This window comes from Mesocricetus auratus, unplaced genomic scaffold (assembly GCF_017639785.1).
Source record: "Mesocricetus auratus isolate SY011 unplaced genomic scaffold, BCM_Maur_2.0 Super-Scaffold_100676, whole genome shotgun sequence".
In the NCBI taxonomy this organism is placed as follows: Eukaryota; Metazoa; Chordata; class Mammalia; order Rodentia; family Cricetidae; genus Mesocricetus; species Mesocricetus auratus.
In genome coordinates, this window is record NW_024429266.1 from 57648988 (window position 1) to 57655122 (window position 6135).

The following is a 6135-nucleotide window of genomic DNA, read 5'->3' on the forward strand; positions in this document are numbered from 1 at the left end:
CTCACAGCAGAAGTCTTTGGCTTCCTTGCAAGGTATTTTTCTGAGGCAGTTTTGAGTGGGATTATTTCCCTGTTTTCTTCCTCAGTATGTTTTTATTGGTATATAGGACAGCTACTGACTTTCATACACTAATTTTGTATCCTGCATTTTGCCAGACACATTTATCAACTCTACAAACTTTGTAGTTTAGGGTCTCTTTTATATAGAATTATATAACTTGCAGATAAAGATTCCTCTTCATTTCTTATTTATATGTCTCCATTTCCTTCTCTTGTCTTATAGATTTAGTGAAGACTTGAAGTGACATATTGAGTAGGAGTGGAGAGAGCAGACACCCTTGTTTCATTTCTGATCTTAGTGGACATACTTAGATGCTTTCTCCCTTTAACATGATGATGTCTGTAAGTTCATCGTACATGACCTTTATTATATTGAGATATGGTCCCTTCATTACTAATGATCTTTCAGAATTTAAAAATTTCAGAATCTCTTTCAGAACTTAAAATTTAAACCAAATATATTATTATTATTGTGCAGGGGGGGAGGGAGAGAGAGAGATGGAGAGAGAGAGAGAGAGAGAGAGAGAGAGAGAGAGAGAGAGAGAGAGAGGAGGTAAGAGGACAACTTCCAGTTCTTTTTTGCCACTCAGGTTGTCATGCCTACATGCAAGTGTCTCTACCTATTGAGTCACCTGGCTGGCTCCTCTGTTTTGTATTGTTATATTTTTAATGTACACATTGGTATCTATGAAGCTCCCTCTTAGGACTTCTTTCATTATATCCCACTGTTTTTGGCAGAGTGTGTTTTTATTTTCATTCAATTCTAGAAATTTAAAACATTTCCTTCTTGATTTCTTTAATGGTTGATGTCTTGATTTCTTCATTCATCATTTAATACTTTCATTAGGGATTTTTTTCTTGATAAAAAATCTTGCTCAGAGATAAGACTTCAGATTTTTTTTTTTTTTTTGGTTTTTCGAGACAGGGTTTCTCTGTATTGTTTTGGAGGCTGTCCTGGAACTCACTCTGTAGACCAGGCTGGCCTCGAACTCAGAAATCCGCCTGCCTCTGCCTCCCGAGTGCTGGGATTAAAGGCGTGCGCCACCAACGCCTGACAAGACTTCAGATTTTGACTCATTTTGGTACCTACCTACAACCAGGAGAGACAGACTCACCATTGTTCCAATCTAAAAGTTTAATGATGAGCAAATTTTTCTTCTCTATCTATGTAGAAGCCATGTAAGAGGGACATCCCACAGATTTTAGCCACTCCATTGGTTACCAAAGTACCTGAAAGTAGACCTTGAGTTCATCACAAGGAGCCCATGGGTGAGGAGGAGCCAATAGATTGATGTTCTTGTGAATCAACAAAAGTTCTGATGACTTTGCTTTGGGCATTAAGAGCATCTTCTCTTTTTGACCTTGCCTGGTACTCTGCCTCATTCTTGTAATGCTAATAACTCTTGTCTTCTCCCTCACACCTCTCTCAAGGCACCAGTCAGGGACTTGCTTTCCTCCCTTTTCGGGCTTCCAAAGCCACAGACAAACCCTGTCTTGAAACGCCCCCCCCAAAAAAAAACCCTCAAAAAAGCATAATCACTACACTAGGCTCTTTGCCAGACTGCTTAGGTCATTGTCTTGCTGCATCAATAAGATAGTGTTTTGTGTTTGGTGCTCATAGCTGTGGCCCTAACTCTTTGGCCTTCTATTACTTTATGTTTTTAAAGGTTGCATATTAATAAAGACATCATAATATAAAATATTTTATGAACTTAAAATGTCCCATATTTGTAAGCTGTTTTAGTTTTTAAATATAGTTTCTAAAGAATTTAAATTTTTTGTAAAACTCCAAATTTATTTTTTAAAAAGGTTAAAATCTCTCAGCCAGGTGTTGGTGGCACACACCTTTAATCCCAGCACTCGGAAGGCAGAGGCAGGCGGATCTCTGTGAGTTCGAGGCCAGCCTGGTCTACAGAGCGAGTTCCAGGACAACCTCCAAAACAATACAGAGAAACCCTGTCTCATAAAACCAGAAAAAAAGGTTAAAATCTCTCAACTGTGGGCTTCTACAATATCAAAAATAAATTAAGTACCTATTTTACCTCACAGTCACAATCTAGACAAGGCAAGATCAGATTCCAACAGTGCAAGCAACACCATGCTCAATGTGTGGGGTTTACTCATGACACTCTAGGCTTACCTGTGGGGCTTGGGTCACCTCTCCAGGTCTACCCTTGGTGACACACACAGCTTGTTTTCTAGGCTTCCCCGTGGGGCTTAGGTGACCCCTCCAGCTCTAATCGGTGACATGTATATCATGATGCTCTAGGCTTCCCCGTGGGGCTTGGGTCACCTCTCCAGGTCTACCCTTGGTGACACACACAGCTTGTTTTCTAGGCTTCCCCGTGGGGCTTGGGTCACCTCTCCAGGTCTACCCTTGGTGACACACACAGCTTGTTTTCTAGGCTTCCCCGTGGGGCTTGGGTCACCTCTCCAGGTCTACCCTCAGTGACACACACAGCTTGTTTTCTAGGCTTCCCCGTGGGGCTTAGGTGACCCCTCCAGCTCTAATCGGTGACATGTATATCATGATGCTCTAGGCTTCCCCGTGGGGCTTGGGTCACCTCTCCAGGTCTATCCCTGGTGACGCACACAGCTTGTTTTCTAGACTTCAGCTGGCTCTGTTTCGCTGTGGCTGTTGTTCCTGTTGGCCATCATATGGCACCGGCACCTCCTAAATGGCTGAGGTCTCATTTCGATTGGGCTGAATTTTCATCTCTAGTGCCTCCTGGGCTGTCTTCAGGGGCTCTGGCCCTGACGCACAGTGCCAAGCCTCAGTTATTCTATACATGCTAGCCTCCACTCTCATGTGGGTCACCAGCAAGGGTGCACATGTTGCCTACATCTCAGGGTTCCTTTAAGATTACCTATGTACAGATGTTTCAACCATCAACCCCCTGCGTTATGAGTTTTAAGCTAACTTTTTTTGTTACAGATTTTACAGATTTTTAACGATAGCCAATAAACTTACAAATCTTGAGGTTCAGAAAGTTCTCATAACAGTCTTACAAAACTTGAGATAAGTTTTATATCTTAGTAGAAATTTTAGACAGTTAAATGAAACCAATAGTCTAATTTTGGGGGGACTGTCTTGCTTTGCTCTCTTTTTCCTGTCACAAAATCAGGTGGTTTTCCTGACATAGGACAGAGAGGAAACTTTAAATAAGCATGCTTGGGTCTAGAGAAGGGAGAGTCATAACCCAACTCCAGTGCCAAAACGTACAACTGCACAAAACAGCTTCAATATCACCCACATCCAAGAGATATTTGAATCCCTGCTGAACTGAATCCAGTGACCAGAGAAGTCCAGGGATAAGAAATTCTAAGCCCTGACCGTTGAAGCAGCCATGGCAATGGTATCAGTGGTGGTTGGTGGCAGCAAAGACAGCAAAACTAATACCAATGAATATAGAACACAGAAACCTGATACACCCAAAGGAGACCAGTCAGAAACAAAACGTGCGGTGGCCACCATCACTCATGGGCCTGACCAATGTCCAACTTGGCTCCTAGTATTTAAACAACCAGAACTTGTCTGGCAGTGTGGTGCTCACTCTTGGCTCTGGATGGGAGACTACTGGGTCTCATGAGACCCCTCCTCATCCCAGATCTCAACAGAACAAGAAAATTACTCTGACATACCACAGGAAGCCCCACAGATGCTTGCTGCTTTTCTCAGCACAGTAGTTCTACTCTGGTAGTCTGAGAAACCAAAAACACAGCTTGGAACCTTGGAATGTCTCAAGGTTTGCACCTCCTGAGGTGGCCCTTCAGCCCCTGAGTCCTAAGATCCAGCTTTAGAATTTGGGTGAATGGTCTGATTTTGCTGGGGGCCTCTAGAAAATGTTAATCCTACTGGATGAGAATAAGACCACTACCACAATTTTTGAGCCAGATTTGAAGCAAGTTTTATTAAATACTGGCCAGGTTCATGCCTGGGATTCCCAGAGTGTGGGATCGAGGGGCTTATAAAGGCAAAACCCACAAGGCTATATATTTTACGTTTTCATCCAACCAGGGGCAAGTATACATCCTAATGTGCCTCCTGCCTATTGTGATAAAGTACATATACTGTTCCATCGGTGCAACCAAGATTGTTACAGAAGTGAAAACACAAGGCTAGTTATCTTACACAAACAGCTCCTAGAATTCCAGGAAGTCATTTGTCCTTGGGCAAATGAAGCTTACGGGTTAGAGACATTTTTGTTTTATAGATTTCTTAAGCACGGTAATTAAAATTTAAAACATACATTTAGTCATCGCATATTCACATTGTATACACTACCTGCCATTAGTGATTTATGAGTACTTTCACTTATCAGATTGACTGTGGTGGTGTTGCAATACTTGAACTCATAGAACACTTACTTTACTTAATAATGGTCCCAAAAGGCAAGGATAGTGATGCTGGCAATTCAGATCACACAGGCATGCACGCACGCACAGAGAGAGAGAGAGAGAGAGAGAGAGAGAGAGAGAGAGAGAGAGATCAATGACAGAGCATTTGTCTAACATACGTGACCCTCGTTTTAGTTCCCAGCATATAAAAAATAGTTAGACATACAAGTCATACCCTACTTCTATTTGTGGCTGGTTGGTAAAGGGTGAGAACCTAAGTTCAGATTCCCAGAACCCACATAAAAAGCCTGTTCTTCTGGAAGAGCAGCCAAAGCTCTTAACCTTTGAGCCATGTTTCATGCAACCCCTTGTTTGTTTTTAAATCAGCATCTTGTTATACATTTTCACGTATACTTTGTTTCTGTTGTTCCTCCTCCATACTCGTCTCCCTCATCTCCCTTTGAAACTAAATTATTACCATGATGTTATTTTTTATGTTTAGTAATTCTCCCCCACCCTTTTAAAAGTTCTCACTACGTAGCCTAGATTGGCATCAAATTCAAGATCCTCCTGGGTCAGCCTCCAGAACGCTGGGATTATAGGTGTGTACCGCCATGCCACCATTGTTTAAAAGAACAACACCATCACTTGAAAGCTACTCTGTCTGACATGAATGCAGCTATCCCGTGCTTTTGGTTAGTTTCATCTTACCCAGCAGTAGCACCACTCTGATATGGGCTGGGCTGTCCCACATCCATCATCAACCAAGACAATGCCCCACTGGCATGCCCACAGGCCAATCTGACGGAGGCAATTCTTCACTCACGGACCCCTCTTTTCAGATGTGTAGAGCTGACAACCAAGATTAGTTATCACAAGGACTTTCCTCTAAGATGGTTCAGAAGAAAGTTATGTTATCTATAGAGTGAGAGAGGGAGTGAGATTGAAGTAAAATGAGTGCAATGTTAACAAGTGAGTGAGAGCAAATGATGGGGGGGTTGTCCTTCTGTACATGGGTTTCTCTTATTGGTTGATGAATAAAACACTGACTATCCAGTAGCCAGGCAGGAAGTATAGGCAGGGCTACCAGACCAGGAGAATTCTGGGGAGAGGACTGATGGAGAGACCTACAGAGAGACACCACGGAGCTGCTGAAGGAGTCACATGCAGAAGCATTCTCCCGTAAGCCAAAACCACATGGAGATACACAGATTAATACAAGCAGATTAATAATTAAGTGAAAGCTAGCCAATAAGAAGCCTGAGCTATTGACTAAACAGTTTATAATTAATATAAGCCTCTGTGTGTTTATTTGGAGCTAAGTGGCTATGGGACCAGGCAGAACAGAAACTCCATCTACAAGCAGAAAGGACGCAGCATTTTCAGCTTGTTCTTAGCTTGATATTTTTTTCCAAAAAGAAAATTAAGAATAAAAACTGTCTTTAAAAATTGTTAAAGGAAGCCTGAAAAGTGGGAGGCAATCATGTAATACCCTTCAGCCTTAGAGTCAGGAGACCATCCTGTTGCCTCCTCTGACAGCGTGCCCATGGAGGATGCATCGAGAGGAGAGCCACAGTCTTCAAATGCTCCATTCCAGTTTAGCAGAGCAGCTGGGCATCCCACAGAGGGCACAGCTGCATAGCCCAGAAGAAACAGGTTTTAAAGATGGAAAGATAAAACAGTGCGTTCGGTTTTGAAGCTGCTGTGTCCCCGCTGTCGACTGAGGGTTCTGAGTGAT